The sequence below is a fragment of the Hemibagrus wyckioides genome, linkage group LG20 (assembly GCF_019097595.1).
Source record: "Hemibagrus wyckioides isolate EC202008001 linkage group LG20, SWU_Hwy_1.0, whole genome shotgun sequence".
Lineage (NCBI taxonomy): Eukaryota > Metazoa > Chordata > Actinopteri > Siluriformes > Bagridae > Hemibagrus > Hemibagrus wyckioides.
This window is the reverse complement of record NC_080729.1, coordinates 8,483,385-8,508,740: the sequence shown is the minus strand read 5'-3', so window position 1 is coordinate 8,508,740 and position 25,356 is coordinate 8,483,385. Positions and strand designations below refer to the sequence as shown.

At 41.7% G+C, this 25,356-nt stretch overlaps 7 non-coding genes across 7 annotated transcripts; all 7 read right to left on the bottom strand.

Moving 5' to 3' along the window:
• Positions 1-9,730: 9,730 nt before the first annotated feature.
• trnat-agu (transfer RNA threonine (anticodon AGU)) lies at positions 9,731-9,804 on the bottom strand. Its single transcript has one exon. It is a non-coding gene; the product is annotated as a tRNA-Thr (tRNA).
• A 2,766-nt stretch (positions 9,805-12,570) lies between these two features.
• On the bottom strand, positions 12,571-12,644 carry trnat-ugu (transfer RNA threonine (anticodon UGU)). The gene has a single exon. It is a non-coding gene; the product is annotated as a tRNA-Thr (tRNA).
• An 877-nt stretch (positions 12,645-13,521) lies between these two features.
• Positions 13,522-13,595, bottom strand: trnat-agu (transfer RNA threonine (anticodon AGU)). The gene has a single exon. It is a non-coding gene; the product is annotated as a tRNA-Thr (tRNA).
• Positions 13,596-14,906: 1,311 nt separating this feature from the next.
• On the bottom strand, positions 14,907-14,980 carry trnat-ugu (transfer RNA threonine (anticodon UGU)). Its single transcript has one exon. It is a non-coding gene; the product is annotated as a tRNA-Thr (tRNA).
• A 413-nt stretch (positions 14,981-15,393) lies between these two features.
• trnat-agu (transfer RNA threonine (anticodon AGU)) lies at positions 15,394-15,467 on the bottom strand. Its single transcript has one exon. It is a non-coding gene; the product is annotated as a tRNA-Thr (tRNA).
• A 5,205-nt stretch (positions 15,468-20,672) lies between these two features.
• Positions 20,673-20,746, bottom strand: trnat-agu (transfer RNA threonine (anticodon AGU)). Its single transcript has one exon. It is a non-coding gene; the product is annotated as a tRNA-Thr (tRNA).
• A 1,318-nt stretch (positions 20,747-22,064) lies between these two features.
• On the bottom strand, positions 22,065-22,138 carry trnat-agu (transfer RNA threonine (anticodon AGU)). The gene has a single exon. It is a non-coding gene; the product is annotated as a tRNA-Thr (tRNA).
• Between the last annotated feature and the right edge of the window lie 3,218 nt (positions 22,139-25,356).

Genomic DNA, 25,356 nt, shown 5'->3' with positions numbered 1-25,356 from the left:
TGATTTTAAATTGACAGCTTCAGAATTGTTGTAATTTAAAGTGATACCTTTAGCCTTCATTGATGTTTTACCTTTTACACTTTTGTAACTGTATGTTTTAGGACCAGCGCTGATGAATTCAGATATTTGATCTCCGTCATCTAATTCACTAGTTAGACTGCCAAAGTAATTGCTCAGCGGTGGCATCCAGTCACCGTTCTTACTTTTATGTTACGCTGTCAGTTTCAGCATATGAACACCTTTCCTTTAATTGCAGATGAATACGTTAGCATCCCCAGGCTTCATCAGTTTCTCATCTGCATAACACCATTGCAAAATTGCAACATCATCGATCAGAAAAGAGAACTGATTCACATTGTACACATCAGTAAACATGAACTTGCAGGAACAAAGGTGCTGGGTGTGTCATTTGGAAGGAGGAAAGAAGATAAAGAGGCTCGGTGGTGGAATGAAGTTCAAGATAGTATTCAGAGGAAGAGGTTAGCCAAGAAGTGGGACATGGACAGGACTGAAGAGAATAGACAGGAATACAAGGAGTTACAGCGCAGAGTGAAAACGGAGGTGTCTAAGGCCAAGCAGAAGGCATATGACGAGTTGTACACTAGGTTAGACACTAGAGACGGAGAGAAGTACAGGTTAGCTAGGCCGAGGGATCGAGATGGGAAGGATGTGCAGCAAGTTAGAGTTATTAAGGACAGAGATGGAAAGGTGAGGAGAGTGTACAGAGGAGAAGGAAGGAGTACTTTGAAGAGCTGATGAATGAGGAAAATGAGAGGGGGAAAAAAAGGGGTAGAAAGGGTGAACTGTGGAAATGAAAGTAGATAAGATTAGAAAGGATGAAGTCAGGAAGGCTTTGTAGAGGATGAAAAGTGGATGCCATTTTTGCTCTGAGAATGTTGATGGAGAAGTATAGGGATGGTCAGAGAGAGTTGCACTGTGTGTTTGTAGACTTGGAGAAAGCGTATGACAGGGTGCCAAGAGAACAGCTCTAATACTGTATGAGGAAGTCAGGAGTAGCAGAGAAGTATGTCAGAGTGGTGCAGGACATGTATGATAGGAGCAGGACAGTGGTGAGGTGTGCTGTAGGTCAGACAGAGGAGTTCAAAGTGGAGGTGGGACTGCATCAGGGATTTAAGGATTTAAGTACTTTGGATCAACAGTCCAGAGTAATGAAGAGACACATGGCAGGGTGACCGATCGGGTACGTCTTAGTCTTATTTACGTACGGGTATAGAGATGTAAAATCATAATAATCGATTCTCTCACCTGGCTGTGCTACATAATGTAAATGCAACACGTTAGTGGTCTCAAAATCAAAACATTTCTCACAGATTTCTTCTACTTAACCCGGTGGTATAAAACAACTATGTTTAGTGTCACTGTCGAGTTTTTCACAGCAGAGTTTACATTTGTGCTGTGGGTGTGAGCAAGCTAGCTGCTTAATTATTTGACATTTTTCTGGTTTAATTATGACAAGATTTCTAGATCTTAGTGAATTTAGTCTTTGGTCTCACTATTTGAGGAATGGACACGGTTTCTGTAGAATGGGCTACATGTGCACTTGTATCCATTAAGTTATTTGACAATAACTGTTGTAATTGCGACTTGATATGACTTACCAGTCAGACAGCTTGTAGCATCCTGGAGATGTTGTCCCACAGGAGTTCCACTCCAACTCTGCTGGGGTGCAGGCCATCAGTGCGGAAAAGCCTAGGACGCTCCCAGAAAACATTCAAGTTATCAATGAAGAGCATGGTTCTTAACACCATGGCTAAATATTCATTTAAAGCAAATAATCTACTGAAGCTCAATTCCTTGTTGGTATGTGGGAAGCGGTCATGACCTGATGATCCTTGTTGTGGACAACATGCTGCGTACCATCTGAACCAGGCTCCTGAAATCCCTCTTCAGGATCTCCATCTGCTTGGCGTCGTTCATGCCAGCATGGAGGGCAATGGCTCAGATGTTCTTGTTCAGGATCGAGGGTACCTTCACAGAGAAATTGAGAACACGAGCATGAGGAAAACACAGAGTGCATACCTCACCTTTAGCTGTGGTCACACGTATGTACTGGATGCTGGAATCTCCGATGGTCACAGTGTCGCATTCCATCTTACAAAGGGAGACGAAACGGTTCCGGGTGGAGATCTCTAAAAAAACGGTCGCGGCGAAGGGGGACAGGTCCTCGTCTGGGGCCTAGCTTGTTTTTTCCACTGCTACTGCACCCAGGGTCTGTGATGCCTAAGCGCCAGAGTGAACGTCACCTAGAAGGGCCACACCCTGGTTGCGCTGGGCCTGGGCAGAGAAACACATGGAGTTGAGGTGGTGGGAGTATTGGTTTTGCAATGATTCCAGTGTACCATTCTGCTCTTACAGCTGAGCATGCTTCAACTGTTGGCCACAGATCTGCTTCTCCATGGTCTCCAGTTCCAACTCCACCGAATGTAGCTGGAACGTGTCCTCACCTGCACTCAAAGATAGACACACAACCCACAGTGTATAAAGCAGTGAGTACAACAAAGATAATCGGTGTGAGGGTTGATAAAAGATGACACTTTTAGACTGTATATCTCTCTGGCTTCATTAAAGACCTAAAAACAGAAATCTATTGTACAACATCTCACCTCACCACCATGTTTAGGCGGACCATCCAAATGTGCCATCTGACCAGTGGCGGACCGTCAGGGCCAGCAAGGCCTTCTCTGCTGGCCTAAACAGCAGTGATCTGAATCACTGACTTGCATTTTAATATATTTTTCCATGAATGTGTATTAAATTATTCCCAATAGTCTATTCTCTACATTTCATAGCTTTTCTCTTGGTTGCGCTGCTTCCAGTAGTGTATATTTATGATAAGTGTATTTATCCAATCATATTTCAGCTAGTGGATGACATCATGGTTTGTGCGGCCGTAAGGCCTTCAGAATTAAAAGTGCAGGCGCCTGTAGCTTAAAATAAGTGGCAATGAAACTGTTCCATTAACCAACCAGATTTCGAATTGGCATCACTGTGTACTTTGTGTACAGTTTATGGAGAATCGCAGAATTTTAGGAGGACTGAGAAAATGTCAGGGGGTCATAATGATGGTATAGAGGTGGATTAATTCAGGGGACTAGGTGTAAAATGCACGGTCCACCACTGTATTCGACACACCAGTATTAACTGAGGTTTCCTTAGGCACCAAACTATAAAACTTAATTTAACTGATTTATGTCACTATATAAAAAAGGAAAAAAAATCTGAAAACTCTCTAAATCTTAAGTGCGCTCAGCGCGTTGAAAGGGTTCAGATGACTCTGGTGTGGTTTGACTGGAATACTGCCGCTATCCAGCTTGTATCTGTAGCATGGAGTAGATCGGTCGCTCGTGCCGATTTTGTGGTGCATGCAGTGTTATCTTTTTTCTGTTTTCATTTAGCCCCTTGGTATTGAGACTTGGTTTTTCCCGTTTTTCTAGTATGCAGCATGTATATAATACATTAAGGCTTTGTCTGCTTCAGAAAGGATTTATCATCTCTGCCCTGGCTCTCTCCCGGTACCAGGGGCGCTCGTGTGGGAAAGTTTTTAACCATGACCAACATGAAGCAGTCATCAGAAACAAACAATCACACACACAACTTCATTTATACACAAAGCCAAATGTTAAACACCTCATTCTGCTTACAGAGAGTGGAGAATATGAGAAATAAAAACTAATCTTTATAAACAGACATCTGCATATGAATGCTAAATCATCGTCAGTCTAAAGCCGATAGGTTCCGAAACAGACTCGGCTGCACTCGGGCCGCTGCTGCTAGCCTACTGCCCAAAACAATCATATTATTAGTGCAAATAAAATCAAATTACTTACCTGGGCTTTTTCATGTCTTTCCTCACACTGTTTGTGATGCAATCTCGACCGCTCCATCTTTCTTTTAAACCACTTTAAACCATCCTGGTAGGTAGAAAAGTTTCTTGAGAAAATGAGAGCTTGTTTTTCTCTTGTTGTTCATGGAGAGCTCTGATTGGATAATCACTAATTGGTTGATAACTTGGTGGGGGAGGGGCGAGCTCTGTCTTAACCATACAGGCAAAGTGAAAAGTGGCTTGGAAAAGTGCAGCTCAAACAAATCACACTGACAGATTTTATTAAATTAAAAATTGGAGAAATTTAATGCTCTCTCTCTCTCTCTCTCTCTCTCTCTCCACACACAAACATATAGTAATAGCACATGGTTTCACATAAGAGCAAGCTGTGGCATTCAGATGAAGTGCTTCTCAAGCCAATAGAGTGCCGCAATTCTGTATATAGGAAGGATGAGATCAGTCTCATGTTATTCCATTGTCCATTTGACATCAGAGCTACTGCACACATGAGTGGATGCATACAACCATAAATGTTTTCAAAACAGAAAAAATGAATAAATAAATCATTGGATTTATCATTATGAATTTAAATCTCCCAAAAGCCACTGCAGACACTTCATGGCTATATTACAAAGCTTATGGAAGGCATACAGTCACACCGGGGTTCTAATTAGAACAAACAATTCACTTCTAGCCAAAATTCCATATGTAAATAAACTTCTCAATTCTCTATCAATTTCTCAAAATTAATAGAAAGAAATAAGCAGAAATCTCTTTCTGCCTAATAAAATGACCCTTCAACTGCCCAGTGTTTAAAGATGAAAATATACTTGATAAATACACTTAATAAACTCTACTTCACAATCTGTGTTCTTTATTAAAAACAAGCAGAACATTAAAAATGTGCTTCAATCATAAAGATCACAGACTTAAAAACAACTTTATAAACAAAAACAGATGAGAACAGCTGTGTAGTGTACTGATAAGAAACTAGCGAAGAAGGTGATAAAGCATGTGACTCACTTCATCATTTTGAGTCGAAAGATACAATTTGTGGAAAAGCAATATTATAAGTGCAAATAAATTTTAAGCAATAATAATCACAATAATAATAATAACTAATAAGATTAATATTAATAATAATAAGAAGAAGATACAAGCTGCAAAGCCAACAGCATTGTGAGTGACCCCACACACCCCTCATACACACTCCTCACCCTCCTGCCCTCTGGAAAAAGATACAGAAGCATCTGAGCCTCACAACCAGACTGTGTAACAGTTTCTTTCCTCCAGCCATCAGACTCTTCAACACCCAGAACAGAACATTCATATTCAATATACATCTATGTTTACTGGACCACCTTTTTTCAGTGCTGCCAAAACTGTATATTTCATTGTACATTACACTTTAATGCTGTTTAAATGCTGTTTTTGTACATCACACTTTAATGCTGCTCCCAGCTGCTGCTATCATATGTGTACATGTTCACAAGCCTCCTGTTCTTTGCACACTGGTCCACATAGACTGTATACTGGTCAGTACTCTTTCATTTTATTTCTTACTCTGTTTGCACTAGGTTCCACACTATCAGAATCAGAAAAAAAAGAAAAAGTTTTTATTGCCAGGTACAGCAAAGGGTCAGCAAGGAGCACTTTACAGTACTAGGAATTTGTCTTGGTGTCAGGTGCAAACATATACACAGGTAAATTAATTTAAATAATCTGGGAGTAAGTGAGGCACTGTTCAGCAGGCTGACTGCAGTGGGGAAGAAACTGTTCTTGTGGCGTGAGGTCCTGGTCCTGATGGACCGGAGCCTCTTGCCAGAGGGGAGGGACTGAAAAAGTTTGTTTCTGGGATGAGAGGGGTCAGCTGCGATCTTGTCTGCACGTCTCTGGGCCGTGGAGAGGTACAGCTCCTGGAGAGATTGAAGACTGCAGCCGATCGCCTTCTCAGCAGAGTGGATGACACGCTGAAGCTTGGCCTTGTCCCTGGCTGTAGCTGCAGCAAACCAGACTGTGATGGAGGATGTGAGGATAGATTTGATGATGGCAGATAGAAGTTCACCAGCATCTTCTCAGGGAGGAGAAACTTCTTCAGCTGCCGCAGGAAATACATGCTCTGCTGAGCCTTCTTAGTGAGGGAGCTGATGTTCTTCTCCCACTTGAGCTCCTGGTTGACGGTGGTGCCCAGAAAGCGGAAGGACTCGATAGATGTCACCGGAGAGTCATAAAGGATGACAGGGGGGAGGGGGGCTGGGTCCTTCCTAAAATCCACTATCATCTCCACTGTCTTGAGAGAGTTGAGCTCCAGGTTGTTCATGCTGCACCATGACACCAGATGATCCGTCTCACTCCTGTACGCAGACTCATCCCCATCAGAGATGAGGCCAATGAGGGTGGTGTCATCAGCAAACTTCAGGAGTTTGACAGACTGGTGACCAGATGTGCAGCCGTTGGTATACAGTGAGAATAGCAGAGGAGAAAGGACACAGCCTTGAGGGGAGCCAGTGCTGATGCTCCGAGAGTCAGAGACATGCTTACCCAGCCTCACAAACTGCCGTCTCTCTGTCAGGAAGTCCATGATCCAACTGCACATGGAGTCAGGCACATTCAGCTGGGAGAGCTTGTCTCTAAGTAGAGCTGGGACAATTGTATTAAACGCAGAGCTGAAGTTCACAAACAGTATCCTGTACTGTCCTCTAGTACACTGTGTGGCTAGATTAACTTACTTTTTAGTCCTTAGCTCTGTGTTTTATGTAGTTTTGTGTTTTATGTAGCACCATGGTCCTGGAGGAACATTGTTTCATTTCACTATGTATTGCATCTACTATTTATGCTTGAAATGACAATAAAAACTTCTTGACTTGATACCTGATGATACACTGACCTCAGGTAAGTTATTACGCAAATTATGCAGGACAAAAGAAATCACAAGAAAGAAAAATCAGAAAAAATATTTACTTTTTTCGCAGTTTAAGGTACTGGCACTGTGGTGCAATCACAGCATTGTGTTAGTCACGTGTCTAGGACAACATGCTTTGTCGGCCCTTCTGAAGTTTTTATACTAAACATGTTTAAGTAATTTTTCTTGGTGGCACTAGTCATGTAGAAATGACACACTATAATAATAAAAAGTTGAACTTAATGTCTTATTATCATGATATAAATTCACTGAGCACTTTCATGCAAATATCTAATCAGACAGTTGTGTGGCAGCAGTGCTATAAATATAATATAAAGTTCATCAGTGTCGTTCAGCTCCAAAACAATTTGCAAAGTTATGTCACCTGCTGGTATTTTGTATCCAATCATCAATAACCTGTATTGCAAGTCCTCTGAAAACCGAGCTCGCCTGGTACCAGGAGCAGGACAGGGCAGAAATCATAAATCCTTTCTCAAGCATACAAAGCTTGAATGTATCTACACACACAGCATACCAGAAAACCGGGAAGAAGCTCAGCTATAAGACTACAAAGACCATTTCCAACTAAACAAAACACAAATCCAACACCAAGTGAAACCTCAAATGGCACAGGTGTGACAAAATGGCCAATCTAAACATTCCTCTTCAAAAACCTCTCTTACTCTGACCTGGTAATATATATGTAATATGTACTTATTCTAACACTTCTGCAGCAATCTCACATGTGTTACCTTTATTTTGCTACCAGAATTATTCAAATACAACTTATAGTAGCTGAGATATACTCATTTTAATTTGGGCATGTCTTTTTTGAGTAAGAGTCTCAGAAAGAGGCCTCGGTGTGAAAAGGTTTAATACACAGTCACTTTTTACACCTTGTCTGGTTGTTCAATTCCTTATGGATGTTTTCATGAGCTTCAGTTGTTCTGATAGAGATCGTTCCCTCTCTCACCTCATGCATGTCTATTTCTGATCTTCAAATCTCCAAATTGAGTCACATTAAACTTTTCCTGAAAGCCACCAAGTGAGTACACACCCAAATTGTCCACAGACACAATCAGTCCAGTAGATCTAATGATTTCTTCCAAATTTTGAAGTATATGTTTTGTGATTTTTCTACTTCCATGAGGTGAGGAACAAGACAGGAATGCATGATCTCTGAAGAATTTAGAACAAAAACAAGATATTTCAAAGCTTTAGATTAATTTGTTATTTTTCTGAACTATAATGTGTTAGCTTCATTGATTGCTGGATTATTGCAATATTATGTGTTTTTAAGTAAGTATATATACCGATCAGCCATAACATTATGACCACTGACAGGTGAAGTGAATAACACTGATGATCTCCTCATCATGGCACCTGTTAGTGGGTGGGATATAGTAGTCAGCAAGTGAACATTTTGTCCTCAATGTTGATATGTTAGAAGCAGGAAAAATGGACAAGCGTAAGGATTTGAGCGAGTTTGACGAAGGGCCAAATTGTGATGGCTAGATGACTGGATCAGAGCATCTCCTAAACTGCAGCTCTTATGGGGTGTTCTCGGTCTGCAGTGGTCAGTATCTAACAAAGGTGGTCCAAGAAAGGAACAGTGGTGAACCGGCGACAGGGTCATGAGCAACCAAGGCTCACTGATGCACGTGGAGAGCAAAGGCTGGCCCGTGTGATCTGATCCAACAGGCGAGCTACTGTTGCTGAAATTGCTGTAGAGGTTAATGCTGGTTCTGATAGAAAGGTGTCAGAATACACAGTGCATCACAGTTTGTTGTGTTTTGTCACATAACGTACAAATTGAACTGCATGTTAATATTATGGTAACATGTGAGATTGCTGCAGAAGTGTAAGAATAGGTACATATTACATATATTGCCAGGTCAGAGTAAGAGAGGATGGAACACATGAAAACTCCCTGAGATGATATGAGGAAGAACTTGAGAGGAACCAGGCTCAGAAGGGAACCCATCCTCATTTGGGTGACACTGGACAGTAAATAATGTAACTGTTACTGATTAATGTCCTTTCTACAACAACAATCAACAGCCCATGAGGAACTATTAGGCCAGTGTAGTTTCTGAGGTCACTATAGACACTAATTCCTTACTGTCACAAGCTGACAGATGTAATGGCAGATCTCCTACGTCACAGGTTGTCCACACAGATCCATCCACAGCATCAGTGAGGAACCACAAAGCGATGAGACTCCAACCAGGGGTAGAGGCAGTGGTCACATTGAAAACTCAGAACAATGGAAGCACAGGAGTGTGGTGTATAGCTCGACAGAGAAAGATACAAGTATTAAGTATGTTTGTGATCATGTGATGTTTAAAGACAACGTAGATTATGTGTAAAGAGCAGGCAGTGACTCCGGCAGGACTAGCTATGACAGCGTAACTAAAAGGGAGAGCCAGAATGTGACAAACATGAAGGATTCCCAGGACATTTTGACTAAACCTAATACTGTTTTGCACTCAAGCAACTTGTAAAGCACTAATAAGCAATGGAAATGCCCCAACACAAGGTAGATAGATAGATAGATAGATAGATAGATAGATAGATAGATAGATAGATAGATAGATAGATAGATAGATAGATAGATAGATAGATAGATAGATAGATAGATAGATAGATACTTTATTAGTTTCAACATGTGATTTTAACTTTCTAAAAGTATTGGCTTTAAATCAGTTAACATGGCAGTTAACATAAGCTGTGTTTTAACAGCAAACTAACAGATGTGTTCTAACAGCAAACAAGACACTCATGGCGATATCTTACTTTTTTCATGTCATGGTCCTCATCAGGGAGTTCTGCATGGGTATGTGTCACTGTATTAATCTTAGTACTTGCTAGTTCCAATAGTTGCAACTTGTAACACACTAATAAGCAAAGAAAATGTCTAAACAAATTGTAAAAAAATAAGCTTCCTTTTAACTTGCCACCTATTCAAACAGACAAGGCTTCAAAGGCACTGCTGGGATTTGAACCCAGGATCTCCTGTTTACTAGACAGGCGCTTTAACCAACTAAGCCACAGCGCCTTGTCCTTGGTAAGCGCCTAACCAAATAGTATCACTTCAACCAACACACTACTAGTACTTGAAGTCAAGAAGGCACCATAAAAGCCACAGCGCCATTAAAACAAATAGATCACCCAGACCATTTCTTGAATTTGTATGAATTTGTATTTCTTTTATACAACAGAAGCATTTTGATAAACTACATTGATTATACCAGTGCACTATAGTGGTCCTCAAGGACAAATAGTACTGTAAAAGACTAATCTAATAAAGCACTGGTCTACTTTATGGAGAAAGTAATGGAATTATACATGATAGCCAGATGACTAAGAATATAAAAATATTAGAAACAATGTTTATAAAGAATGTGGTCATAGATTGGACAGCATGGTCCCTGTCTATGGGAGTCTACTTAACACCAAAGTCCCTTAAATTTGTTTATTTATTTATACTACAAGTATTGGCTTTAGATCAGTTAATATGGCTTCATATGTTCTAACAGCAAACTTTCATGGAGATATCTATGTTTTTTGCATGTTCTGCTTTATTAAACTTAACACTCAAATTAAAGCAACCCATCCATATTCAGACGGCTTCAAAGGCACTGCGAGGAGTTGAACCCAGGAGCTCCTGTTTACTAGACAGGCACTTTAACCAACTAAGCCACATCATTTAGTAAGCAGTTTTGACTTTCCACCGAAACTCTTAACAGCTTATGTCTGAATGTTACATTTTTTAAAATTCCTTTATGGATAAATATACATTGCTGATGTTGTATGAACTGAACTTGGTGTTCATTTTGCTTAACCTTTTTGATTATGTTGCACTCAAGGTAGTTGCAACTTTTAAAGCACAAATAAGCAAAGAAAATGTCCCAACTAAAGGTAGTCTCAACAACCTGTGTGCTGTGGTATCTGTTACCATCTGTTACCAGATGTTAGATCCCAGCAGATCCTTTAAGTCCTGTAAAGGCTAGTTCACACTACAAGACTTTAACCGTCGGCAGATCGCTTTGCTGTTCAGACTACATGACTTCACTGTACATCTTTTTGTCCTTGTGGTGTTCACACTACGCGATGCTTTGTAATTGATCCACAAGAGGGGGTCGCACACCACACAATCTGACAACAACTCTGTTGACTTGCTCTCTCATTGGCTGGAGGTCGTAGCTACAATTGACACCACGTGATGTTGAGTCGGCCGACCGTCCCAGATATTTAACATGCCAGATATCTGGATTTTGTCTGCGGGGTGTCAGCGACGTGTCAGTGAGCCTCTTTGATGCGTCGTTGAGTAGTTCACACATAAAGATTGCCGAGCGCTGATCACCCGCTGATTTTCCCATGACCACAGACCGATCTGTCGGCAAGCTCGTTAATTTGCAAATCGTGCTTAAATCAGGCTTAAAATCCTGTAGTGTGGACTAGGCTTGAGTTGCGAGGTGGGGCCAAAGTAACACCCACTTTTTTCTAGACACTTTTCTACGCACTAGGACTAGTCCAAAACAGCAGTTGTCCATGCAAAGTTGCATGCTGATGAAGTTGCTCCTGGTAAATCTGGCACTGTGGCTTAGTTGGTCAAAGTGCCTGCCGAGTAAACAGGAGAGCCTGGGTTCAAATCCCAGCCTTTGACGCCCTCTGTAAACAAATGGGTTGCTTTTCTCAGGAATAATGGGAACTAGTAAGTACTAAGGTTAAAACAGTGACATATACCTGTTGCACCATAGACTCCACTAGAAGGTGTTCTGTGGTAGCTGGCACCAAGGTGTTAGCAACAGGTCCTTTAAATCCTGTAAATTGCAAGGTGCAGTCTCCATGGATCGGACTTGTTCATTCAGAACATCCCACAGATGCTCAATTGCATTGAGATCTGGGGAATTTGGAGGTCAAGTCAGCACCTCAAACATTTTGTTGTGCTCATCAAACCATTCCTGAACCATGTTTGCTTTGTGGCATGGAGTATTATCCTGATGAAAAAGGCCACAGCCATTAGGGAATAATGTTTCCATGAAAGGGTGTACATGATCTGCAACAATGCTTAGTTAGGTGGTGCGTGTCAAAGTAACATCCACATGGATGGCAGGACCCAAGGTTTTCCAGCAGAACATTGCGCAAAGCATGACACTCCCTCCACCGGCTTGCCTTCTTCCCATAGTGCATCCTGGTGCCATGTGTTCCTCTGGTAAACAAAACACACGTACCCGCCCATCCACGTGATTTAAAAGAAAACATGATTCATTAGACCAGGCCACCTTCTTCCATTGCTCCGTGGTCCAGTTCTAAAGTTCACATGCCCATTGTTGGTGCTTTCGATGGTGCACAGGGGTCAGCATGGGCACCCTGACTGGTCTGCAGCCCCATATGCAACAGTGTATACCCAACTGTGATGCATTGTGTATTCTGACACCTTTCTATCAGAATCAGCATTAACTTATTCAGCAATTTGATCAACAGTAGCTTGTCTGTTGGATCAGATCACACTGACCACTGCAGACCAGGAACACCCCACAAGAGCTGCAGTTTTGGAGATGCTCTGATCCAGTCGTCTAGCCATCACAATTTGGCCTTTATCAAACTTACTCAAATCCTTAAGCTTGTCCATTTTTCCTGCTTCTAACATCAACTTTGAGGACAAAACTTCCACTTTAGATCAGTAATCATAGCTTTTTGTAATTTGCACACAACAAACAGTACACTTTTACAGAGATATCAGTCGGTTGTCAGGGAGTCCTGCATAGGCTACATTATTCCAGAGAAAAGCAACTGACTTGCATACACAAGGATTCAAAGGCACTGCTGGGATTTGAACCCAGGATCTCCTGTTTACAAGACAGGCACTTTAACCAACTAAGCCACAGTGCCTAGGAGTGCTGTGAACCAACACATTTTTCCACACATGCTGAGTTTTTCCACACATGCTGAGTACCTCAACTCTTGTAAGTCACTCTATGCTCCTCCCTCTTCTGAAAATAAGTGTTAACCACAGCCATGTCCATGCTCTTAGCAAAGTCCACTACCATCTGTCCTTCAAGGTTCCTTTCCTTATCTCCAAACTTGCCCATCACCTCCTCATCACCTGTGTTCCCCTCACCAACCTTAAAATCTGCTCCTATCACCACTCTCTAACCTGTGGGAATAGTCTCTATCACCTCATGTAATTCACTCCAGAATCTCTCTTTCTCCTCTAATTCACAACCTACCTGTGGGGCATAACCACTAACAACATTCAACATCACCCCTGCAATCTCTATCCTCAGACTCATCACCCTGTCTGACATTCTCTTCACCTCCAGAACATTCCTCACAAACTCCTCCTTCAGGACCACACCTACCCCATTTCTCTTACTATCCACACCATAATAAAACAGCTTGAATCCTGCTCCTATACTATGAGCCTTGCTACCCTTCCACCTGGTCTCCTGTACACACAGTGTATCCACCTTCCTTCTCTCCATCATATCAGCCAGCTCTCTATCTTTCCCTGTCATAATACCAACATTCAGAGTTCCTATTCTCAGTCCTACACTCTTACCTTTCCCCTCTCTGTCTGCACACTCTCCTCCCTCCTCTACTTCTTCGACCAACAGTAGCCCAATTTCCACCAGCGCCCTGTAGGTTAACGGTGCCAATGGCGGTCGTTGTTAAAAATTGAAATATGAAATTCAGAATACTGATGATTCGCATGGTTAAATTTGGTAAAGATTTACACCAGATGCCCTTTCTGACACAACCTGTGTTGCGGCACTGCTGGGAGTTGAACACAGGATCTCCTGTTTACTAGACAGGTGCTTTAACCAACTAAGCCACAGCACCAGAGCGCTTTGTAAGCTATTTTGACTTTCCACTGAAACTCTTACCAGCGTATGTCTGAATGTTACATTTTTTAAAAATCCTATATGGATAAATATACATTGCTGATGTTGTATGAACTGAACTTGGTGTTCATTTTGCTTAACCTTTTTGACTAAACCTAATGTTGCACTCAAGGTAGATGCAACTTGTAAAGCACCAATAAGCACTGAAAATGCCCCAACATAAGGTAGTCTCAACAACCTGTGTGCTGTGGTATCTGTTACCAAGATGTTAGATCCAAGCAGATCCTTTAAGTCCTGTAAGTTGCGAGGTGGGGCCAAAGTAACACACACTTTTTTCTAAACACTTTTCTATGCACTAGGACTAGTCCAAAACAGCAGTTGTCCATGCAAAGTTGCATGCTGATGAAGTTGGGAAAATGATAAATGCAAGACTTTTTAAAAATACTCTGACTAGTGCAGAATGGTTGATCCCGGTAACTATGGCACTGTGGCTTAGTTCGTCAAAACAGCTGCCTAGTAAACAGGAAATCCCTGGTTTGATTCCCAGTAGTGACTTTGAAGCTCTCTGGAATACTGCAAACTAGTAAGTACTAAGATTAAAACAGGGACATGTGTTCCCCTGGTAAGCAATGTACATTGACCATGTGATTTAAAAGAAAACTTGTTTCATCAGACCAGGCCACCTTCTTCCAAGCTCACCGGCCCATTGTTGGTGCTTTCAATGGTGCACAGGGGTCAGCATGGGCACCCTGACCAGACAGGTGCTTTAACCAACTAAGCCACAGCTACTAGGAATGCTGTGAACCAACACACCTTTCCACACATGCTGAGTTTAACCAGCATGTAATTTTACATGGACATCAGCCACACTGGACTAGTCCTAATATTTAAAAAAAAAAAAGTCTTGCAATTATTATTTTCCTAACTTCATCAGCATACTTAACTTTAACATAACTTTCCACGGACAACTGCTGTTTACTGCTGACTAGTCCCAGTGCTTACAAAGGTGTCTAGAAAAATCTTCATCAAGAATAGATCATCGAGATTAATTACGGTATTTGTATTCAAGATTTCCTGTAAACAACAGAAGCATTTTGATAAAGTACATTGATAACTACACTAAGAAGCAATAAAAATGCCCTAACATGAGATAGACTCAACAACCTGTGATGTTAACTGTAAACTACCCCCTCTGTAGCTTTTAGCTAGATTTTTTGGAAATATTGTCTTTAGATCAGTCAATATGACTTTTTGTCAGCTTCATGTGCTCTAACAGTACAGCAACCTACTATCATACACAAGGCTTCAAAGGCACTGCTGGGATTTGAACCCAGGATATCCTGTTTACAAGACAGGCGCTTTAACCAACTAAGCCACAGCGCCACAAAAAGAATGAGATCACCCAGACCATTTCTGGGATTTGTATCCAACCTTTCTTCTATAAAATTGAAGCATTCCTCAGGGGAAAATAGTCCTGTAAAAGCACTGGTCTACTTTATGGACAAACCAATAGAATTAGATGTGATAGCCAACTGACTAAAGTAAATGGTTATAGATTGGACGGCATTGTTATATACACTCCCTGTCTGTGTGTGCGCGCGCCTAACAAATCTATAGTCTCTTTTATATTAGTTATATATTAGAGGTTAATAAATAAATAGAATCGATCACTATAAGTTAGAACTTTTATTTTATTTTAGATTTTCTTAAATATTATTAATATTAGTACTAGCCCTGACTGACTCACCCGAGTTAAATGAACAGATTCAGAGAAAAGCAACCTACTATCATACACAAGGCACTGCTGGGATTTGAACCCAAGAGCTCCTGTTTACTAGACAGGCGCTTTAACCAACTAAGCCACAGCACCACGAAAAGAAAGAAATCACCCAGACCATTTCTGGGATTTTCCCAGGGATTTTCTTAAATAATATTAATATTAGTACTGGCCCTGACTGACTCACCCGAGTTAAATGATCCGATTCTGCATATTAACTCATGATTCATGAGTCCGAGGTCTAAATTAACCCGATTCTTATTTGTCCTATGGCTGCTATCGTGCTTTTTTTATTAAAAAATACAGAACATTATATATTATACATAAACATGAATGCAGTTATTAAACATATCATAGAAAAAAGAAGTTACAAAGAAACAAATGAACAAATGTGCTGCCAGTGTAACAAGAGAGAGAGAATTCTCAGCGGACTCGCGGATCCGGATCATCCACTGATTCAGCTGAGAATCTTACGTTTAGTCTCAGCACCTCCAAAGTGCGTGAGCTGACATTCGATTCACTTCAATTCAATTTTATTTGTATAGCTCTTTTAACAGTGAACATTGTATCAAAGCAGCTTTACAGAACATAGGAAACAAAAAACATAGTGTCCTAGATGTTAGACAAAATCATTCCTAGTGAGCAAACCTGTGTTGGCTGTGGAAGGGAAAATGTAAGGTTACTGGTTACGGTTCTCTGAAACAGAGTGAGGTATCTCACTATGGGAAACGCCTCAGTGGAAATGGAAGAGTAACAAATTCGTACACTTCGCTCTGAAAGGAAAATCTGAGATATTTCCTGTGCGCGGGGTAAATGCTTATATGAAAGTAAGCATCCTTGAGATCGACCGTGGAAAACCAGTCGCCCCTGTGAATCGAGCGAGTGAGCGCTTCGATCGTGAGCATTCTGAATTTGTATTTTCTCAAGTGCTTGTTTAACGCATGTAGGTCCAATATCCCCCGTCTTCCTTTGGAATGAGAAAATAATGGGAGTAGAAGCCCTTCCGAAACTCGTCTTATAGTTCTTTTCTCCAACAGGGCTGAATTGCCTGTTGCTACAGATGCTATAATCCCGTTGAAGGGAGGGGGTTTTATAGCAGACTGCAGCCTGTAACCTTTCGTTACAGTCACCAGGACCCAAGGATGTACAGAACACTCTCTCCAAGCCTCCTGGCAGAGAGCTAGTGGGTTTTGCTGAACCGCTTCCATTGATAGTCTTTTGGCGCCATCTAGTGGTCGGGATGAAAATCGGCCGGGATCTGTCTGGCCCAGAGATCGGTTTAATTCTCGGTTCAGTGATTTTTGTTTTTTTTGTCTCAGTGTGGCATATATGTTTCATTTATTATTATTATTATTTATTTATTTATTTTTCATGAAGGAAGAGCTTGATGAAATAGTCAGTGCCTGGAATTGCCACAGGATACGGCCAACTCACAACCCACGTGCTCCCAGTGGACGACCTTCAATAATGTTTGCTGTTCCCAGCTTATATGGAGTGCAGAATTTCTTGCATCCAACTGAACAAACAAAACAGAGTATTTTTATTAACAAGAGGAGTGTTTATTTAAAGACTATACCCTTGTGATGAGGATGTCTTTCAACTGTGTGTTGAACTCATGGCTGAGCATAACCTTGTCATGTCAGATGATGTTTATGAAATTACAGACCTTTACCTTCAGCTTCGTGAACTGATCCTTCAAGGACTGGATTTGGAGGACTAGATTCTAATCTAACCTAATCTAATATATTAAAAAATGCATTGACTATAAGCTAAAGGTATTGTTTCTGTTGTTTTACTATTTCAGATTGGTATAAAAGTAATATTTTTTCTTAAGAGCACGTTATATCTGTGTCTGTAGGTGTTGAATTGAAGCATTTCACCAAGATGATGTTTATGAAATAACAGAGCTTTACCTCCAACTGGACTGGACTTAGAGGACTAGATTCACCATTCTAATCTAATTTACAACATTCACTATAAGCTATGTAAAGGTATTGTTTTTTAATTGTTTTAGTATTTCAGGTGGCCAAAATTTGTATAAAAGTAATATTTTCCTTAAGTGAACTGTATATCTTTGTAGGTGTTGAACTGCAGCCTGCAGTTACTCTCCCTACCTAAGCAACCTTGGACCACTGGAGGGAATCACAGAGCTCTTGGGATCACATGCCAATCTGTTTTTAGTTCAATCATAAGAAGGATTACATTTCTCGGAGTACTGCAAGGGAAACAACTTCCCACAAACTGTCTGGCTTTGCTAATTGAGGAGCAAGTCTTCATAGTTATTATTCACATTTTTTTTTTAAAAAACTACCCCCTGACCATAAAGATTTAAAATCGTTGTGTAATTCCTCATGCATTTACCTTTAAATTAGTTTTGTTACACTGACCCTCAAGCGTGATATTAAATGTTGTCCCTTAAATGTTTAAAGATGTAATTGTTTTCCCGCTATTTATTACAGGTCACAACCATTTACAAACCAACAGAGAGTATTTATGTCTAGACTGGTGAGCACACTTTCATATGCTTTTATTAATTGATCAATTTTCTATGCTTAAGAAATAAAAAAAATATTTCTCTATGCTAAATAAAAAGTGTAACGTTACACTGGAATATCCATAGTTGGCATTTGATCTAACATCAAATTACATTTTTACTAGACACAGTGCATAATTTAAGTGCGTAGTATGTCATTTGGGTCAGCTACTGACATGTCATGTTTTTATATTCAAATTTCTATAATTAAAATATAAACCTCATAACATTATTGATGCAGTTGTTATTTTATTGTATTGTGAATTCAATTATGCTACCACTGAGCCGCATTTAACAGCCTAAGTGCATAAATGCCACTTTTGATGCAGCTTCTGTGCCACCTCAGCAATTCAGAGATGGATTTTGTTGATACTGATTGCATTTGATTGCCAACAGCCCTATTGTGTCTTATAGGCTCGGACTCCATGAGCCTACTCCAAGTATCCAGATAGAAAAACGTTTACATACCATCATTTTATACACACCCTTCGGATCACCTTGCCTATTAGACACATTACTCAAGGTACAGTAAATAATCTCCATTATAATTGTCTGTGCATGATGATACAAAATCACAGTGGTGTTGATATGTGTTTTCAGAGGGCAGAAATAATATGTTCCATATCATCTTAATACCATCCTCATGTGCAAAGGAGGCCAGCATGCTGTTAAATTGAGATCTGTGATCTGTGTTTTCAGTCATGGAAAAAAGCAAAACCAACAGAGTAAGAGGGAAAAAAATACAGTAACGTAGTGGTACTCATTCCATCTTTGATGCAAAAAAAACAAAAAAAACATTGGCACCATATATGCAGGTTTTGTTGGTGTTTAATGCATGAGTGGTTAACCAAACATTACAATGTGGTACAGGTAAGAAAAACCCCAAACCACATTTAAATGTTTATCAATCAATAAAACGACTGAGTTTCATTCCTCTTCCCTCCAGCGCAAACCTCCACCTCTCCAGGTTTCCCTCCACCTGCTCCCTGCTCTCACTACAGATCACAATGTCATCTGCAAACATCATTGTCCAAGGAGACTCCTGTCTGACCTCTGAGAACTGGTCCATCACCATAGCAACCAGGAAGGGGCTCAGAGCCGATCCCTGATGCAGTCCCACCTCCACATTGAACTCCTCTGTCTGACCTACAGCACACCTCACCACTGTCCTGCTCCTATCATACATGTCCTGCACCACTCTGACATACTTCTCTGCTACTCCTGACTTTCTCATACAGTACCAGAGCTCTTCTCTTGACACCCTGTCATACGCTTTCTCCAAGTCTACAAACACACAGTGCAACTCTCTCTGTCCATCCCTATACTTACCCATCAACATTCTCAGAGCAAAAATAGCATCTGTTGTGCTCTTTCTGGGCATGAAGCCATACTGCTGCTCACAAATTTCCACTACTCTTTCCCATAGCTTCATTGTATGGCTCATTAATTTTATCCCCCTATAGTTGCCTCAGGCATCTTCTCACTCTCTAAAACCCTGTTAAACAAACTAGTTAAAAATTCCACTGCTGCCTCTCCTAGACACTTCCAGACCTCCACCGGGATGTCGTCAGGACCAACTGCCTTTCCACTTTTCATCCTCTTCAAAGCCTTCCTGACTTCATCCTTTCTAATCTTATTTACTTTCTGTTCCACAGAGTTCACCCCTTCTACTCTTTTTTCCCTCTCATTTTCCTCATTCATCAGTTCTTCAAAGTACTCTTTCCATCTCCTCTGTACATTCTTCTCACTTGTGAGCACCTTTCCATCTCTATCCTTAATAACTCTAACTGGCTGCACATCCTCCCCATCTCGAATCCTCTGCCTAGCTAACCTGTACAAGTCCTTCTCTCCTTCTCTAGTATCTAACCTAGTGTACAACTCGTCATACGCCTTCTGCTTGGCCTTAGACACCTCCCTCTTCACTCTGCACTGTAACTCCTTGTATTCCTGTCTATTCTCTTCAGTCCCGTCCATGTCCCACTTCTTCTTGGCTAACCTCTTCCTCTGAATACTATCCTGAACTTCCTCATTCCACCACCAAGTCTCCTTATCTTCCTTCCTCCTTCCAGATGACAAACCCAGCACCTTTCTTCCTGTCTCCCTGATCACTTCTGCTGTAGTTTCCCAGTCATCTGGCAGCACTACCTGACCACCCAGAGCCTGCCTCAGCTTCCGTCTAAATTCCTCACAACATTCCTCCTTTTTCAGCTTCCACCACTTGGTTTTCTTCCCTATCTCTATCTTTGACCTCTTCTTACAGACCATCAAATTCATCCTACACACCATCATCCTATGCTGTCTGGCTACACTCTCTCCCACTACCACTTTACAGTCACTAATCTCTTTCAGATTGCCTAGGATGTAGTCTACCTGTGTGCTCCTACCTCCACTCTTGTAAGTCACTCTATGCTCCTCCCTTTTCTGAAAATAAGTGTTAACCACAGCCATGTCCATCCTCCTAGCAAAGTCCACTACCATCTATCCTTCAAGGTTCCTTTCCTTAACTCCAAACTTGCCCATCACCTCCTCATCACCTGTGTTCCCCTCACCAACATGTCCATTAAAATCTGCTCCTATCACCCGTGGGAATAGTCTCTATCACCTCATCTGATTCACCCCAGAATCTCTCTTTCTCCTCTAACTCACAACCTACCTGTGGGGCATAACCACAAACAACATTCAACAACAAATTAAATTTGGCAAAGTTTTACACCAGGTGCCTTTCCAGACACAACCCTCACTGAGCAAAGAGGGCTTGGTTTCAAAGGCACTGCTGGGAGTTGAACCCAGGATCTCCTGTTTACTAGACAGGCGCTTTAACCAACTAAGCCACAGCGCCACAGCGGTTAGTAAGCTGTTTTGACTTTCCACTGAAACTCTTACCAGCGTAAAAAATCCTATATGGATAAATATACATTGCTGATGTTGTATGGACTGAACTTAGTGTTCATTTTGCTTAACCTTTTTGACTAAACCTAATGTTGCACTCAAGGTAGCTGCAACTTGTAAAGCACCAATAAGCACTGAAAATGCCCCAACATAAGGTAGTCTCAACAACCTGTGTGCTGTGGTATCTGTTACCAAGATGTTAGATCCAAGCAGATCCTTTAAGTCCTGTAAGTTGCGAGGTGGGGCCAAAGTAACACACACTTTTTTCTAAACACTTTTCTATGCACTAGGACTAGTCCAAAACAGCAGTTGTCCATGCAAAGTTGCATGCTGATGAAGTTGGGAAAATGATAAATGCAAGACTTTTTAAAAATATTCTGACTAGTGCAGAGAGGTTGCTCCAGGTAACCATTGCGCTGTGGCTTAGTTGGTCAACGTGTCTGTCTAGTTAACAGGAAATCCTGGGTTTGATTCCCAGCAGTGCCTTTGAAGCTCTCTAGAATACTGGGAACTAGTAAGTACTAAGATTAAAACAGTGACACATATTCCCCTGGTAAGCAACATACATGCACCATGTGATTTAAAAGAAAACTTGATTCATCTGACCAGGCCACCTTCTTCCATTGCTCTGTGGTCCAGTTCTAAAGCTCATATGCCCAATGGTGCACAGGGGTCAGCATGGGCACCCTGACCAGACAGGTGCTTTAACCAACTAAGCCACAGCTACTAGGAATGCTGTGAACCTCCACTCATGCTGAGTTTAACCAGCATGTACTTTTACATGGACATCAGCCACACTGGACAAGTCCTAATATTTTTTTAAAAAAAGTCTTGCAATTATTATTTTCCTAACTTCATCAGCATACAACTTTCCACGGACAACTGCTGTTTACTGCTGACTAGTCCCAGTGCTTACAAAAGTGTCTAGAAAAATCTTCATTAAGAATAGATCATCGAGATTATTTATGGGATTTGTATTCAAGATTTCCTGTAAACAATAGAAGCATTTTGATAAAGTACATTGATAACTACACTAAGAAGCAATGAAAATGCCCTAACATGAGATAGACTCAACAACCTGTGATGTTAACTGTAAACTACCCCCTCTGTAGCTTTTAGCTAGATTTTCTGGAAATATTGTCTTTAGATCAGTTAATATGGTTTTTTGTCAGCTTCATGTTCTCTAACAGTACACAAGACACTTCTCCCACTATGCATCAGGGAGTCCTGCAGAGAAAAGCAACCTACTATCATACACAAGGCTTCAAAGGCACTGCTGGGAATCGAACCCATGATCTCCTGTTTACTAGACAGGCACTTTAACCAACTAAGCCACAGTGCCACAAAAACAAACATAAAGAGATAAAATTGAAGCATTCCTTTGAATGAATGCTTCAATTTTCTCTCTTTATAAAGTCTTTATTATTAGTCTGTACGAGACGAATCTATTAAAGCACTGGTCTACTTTATGGAGAAACCAATAGAATTAGATGTGATAGCCAATTGACTAAAATAAATGGTTACAGATTGGGCAGCATTGTTATATACATTCCCTGTCTGTGTGTGCGCGCGCCTAACAAATCTATAGTCTCTTTTATATTAGTTATATATTAGAGATTAATAAATAAATAGAATCGATCACTATAAGTTAGAACTTTTATTTTATTTTAGATTTTCTTAAATATTATTAATATTAGTACTAGCCCTGACTGACTCACCCGAGTTAAATGATCCGATTCTGCATATTAACTCATGATTCATGAGTCCGAGGTCTAAATTAACCCGATTCTTATTTGTCCTATGGCTGCTACCGTGCTTTTTTTTATTAAACAATACAGAACATTATATATTATACATAAACATGAATGCAGTTATTAAACATATCATAGAAAAAAGAAGTTACAAAGAAACAAATGAACAAATGTGCTGCCAGTGTAACAAGAGAGAGAGAATTCTCAGCGGACTCGCGGATCCGGATCATCCACTGATTCAGCTGAGAATCTTACGTTTAGTCTCAGCACCTCCAAAGTGCACGAGCTGACATTCGATTCACTTCAATTCAATTTTATTTGTATAGCGCTTTTAACAATGAACATTGTATCAAAGCAGCTTTACAGAACATAGGAAACAAAAAACATAGTGTCCTAGATGTTAGACAAAATCATCCCTAGTGAGCAAACCTGTGTTGGCTGTGGAAAGGAAAAATGTAAGGTTACTGGTTACGGTTCTCTGAAACAGAGTGAGGTATCTCACTATGGGAAACGCCTCAGGCGTGATAGACTAGGGAAGCACCTATTACACCACGTCTGTCCGCAGGGCAGACCAATCACAGCTCACCACCCAGGACCTATATATATATAGCTGTGATCCCTGAAGTGGCATTTTAAGCACGCTCTTCCCCCGTGTAATGCCAGAAGGGAAGTTTGGAGAGATACCTCACACTGTTTTCAGAGAACCGGGGTTATGCAAGTAACCTTATGTTCTCTTTCAAATATTTGTTTGGTATCTCAGTATGGGAATGATATAGCCCATTCCCGTAGTGCATGATTTCCGAAGCCACCGGACAGACCTGGAGAAAACGAAAGATAAACACTCATTACACTCATGGGCCGACTTGGAGAACTGTATGAGCCATAGATGTAAGATCCAAGATGGCGGCGCGGCAGTAGCATGCAGCGGCCACTCCGGAACCAAAATGGTGCTTTCTTTTTGTTTTAGCACTAAATTAAAAGTGCATGGACACCAGAGACAGTGGTGTTCATGTATACGACCACCAGATGATATTACAGTACAGAAATCATGCAGTTACTAACTTGCATGATGAAGTACTCTGCAAACTTCGTGGACTCGGCTTGCTGCGAAGACCAGGCCTTCAGTCCTCGGTGTCACCTGATGCCGGTGGCCGGGAGAGAGGACGTCGCAAGCGTTGTTCGAGGAAGTGGAAGCGTGGTAAACGGGCGGGTGTCCGTGCTAGGCTAACAACCAACCCTAGCCGGCCGGCACTCCTTTCCATCATCTTGTCCAACGTCTGCTCACTGGATAATAAACTGGACTACATCCGACTCCAGCGAACTTCACGGCGTGAGTTCAGAGACTGCTGCGTCTTTGTTTTCACAGAGACGTGACTCAGCGACAGAGTTCCGGACGCCGCCATTCAGCTAGCCGGGCTAACCGTGTTTCGTGCCAACAGGAATGCAGCTCTGTGCGGTAAGACTCGCGGTGGTGGCGTGTGTGTTTACATCAACACAGAATGGTGTAAGGACTCTGTGCTTGTGTCTAACTACTGCTCATCGGTAGTGGAGTTTGGGACTGATAGATGCAGACCTTTTTATTTACCCCTGAATTCACCACCACTTTCATTATCAGAGTGTACATTCCACCCAGCGCTAATGCTAAAGAAGCTCTGTGTGAGCTGTATGGAGCTATTAGCGAGCTGCAGAATGCTCACCCTGACGGACTGTTTATCATCGCTAGAGATTTCAATCATGTAAATCTCAGAACAGTGCTCCCTAAATTCCATCAGTATGTGGACTTTGCTACGAGAGGGACGAACACGCTGGATGTTGTTTACTCAAACATTCCCGGCGCGTATCATGCGGAGCCCCGCCCCCACCTCGGCTATTCAGACCACATCTCTGTTATGTTGATTCCAGCATACAGACCACTCGTCAGACGCTCTAAACCGGTTCTGAAACAGGTTAAAACCTGGCCAGCAGGAGCCATCTCTGCTCTTCAGGAATGTTTTGAGTGCACTGACTGGGACATGTTTAGGGAGGCTGCAACCAATGGCGACTCTATTGACTTGGAGGAGTACACGGCATCAGTGTCCGGCTACATCGGGAAGTGCATCGATGACGTGACCGTCTCCAAGACCATCACCATACGCTCCAACCAGAAGCCGTGGATGACTGCGAAAGTGCATGCTCTCCTGAAGTCGAGAGACTCTGCCTTCAGATCAGGGGACAGGGCGCCTTAAAAATTGCAAGGGCCAAACTGTCCCGAGCCATCAGAGAGGCGAAGCGTGCACACGCCCAGAGAATCCACGGCCACTTCCAGAACAGCAGAGACTCCCGGTGCATGTGGCAAGGCATTCAGGCGATCACCAACTACAAGACAACTTCACCTTCCCGTGACAGAGATACCTCCCTTCCAGATGCGCTGAATGACTTCTACGCTCGATTTGAGGCACAGAACAACACAACAGCGAGGAAGACCATCCCTCCTCCTAATGACCCAGTGCTCTGTCTCACCACGGCTGACGTGAAGAGAACTCTATACAGAGTTAACCCACGGAAGTCTGCTGGACCAGACAACATTCCTGGCAGAGTTCTCAGGGAGTGTGCAGAGCAGCTAGCAGATGTCTTCACTGACATCTTCAACATCTCGCTGAGCAGCTCTGTCATCCCTACATGCCTCAAGACAACGACCATCGTCCCTGTGCCAAAGAAGTCTACGGTTTCCTGCCACAATGACTACCGTCCCGTCGCACTCACACCAATCGTGCTGAAATGCTTCGAGAGGCTCGTCATGAGGCACATCAAGTCACAGCTACCACCCTCG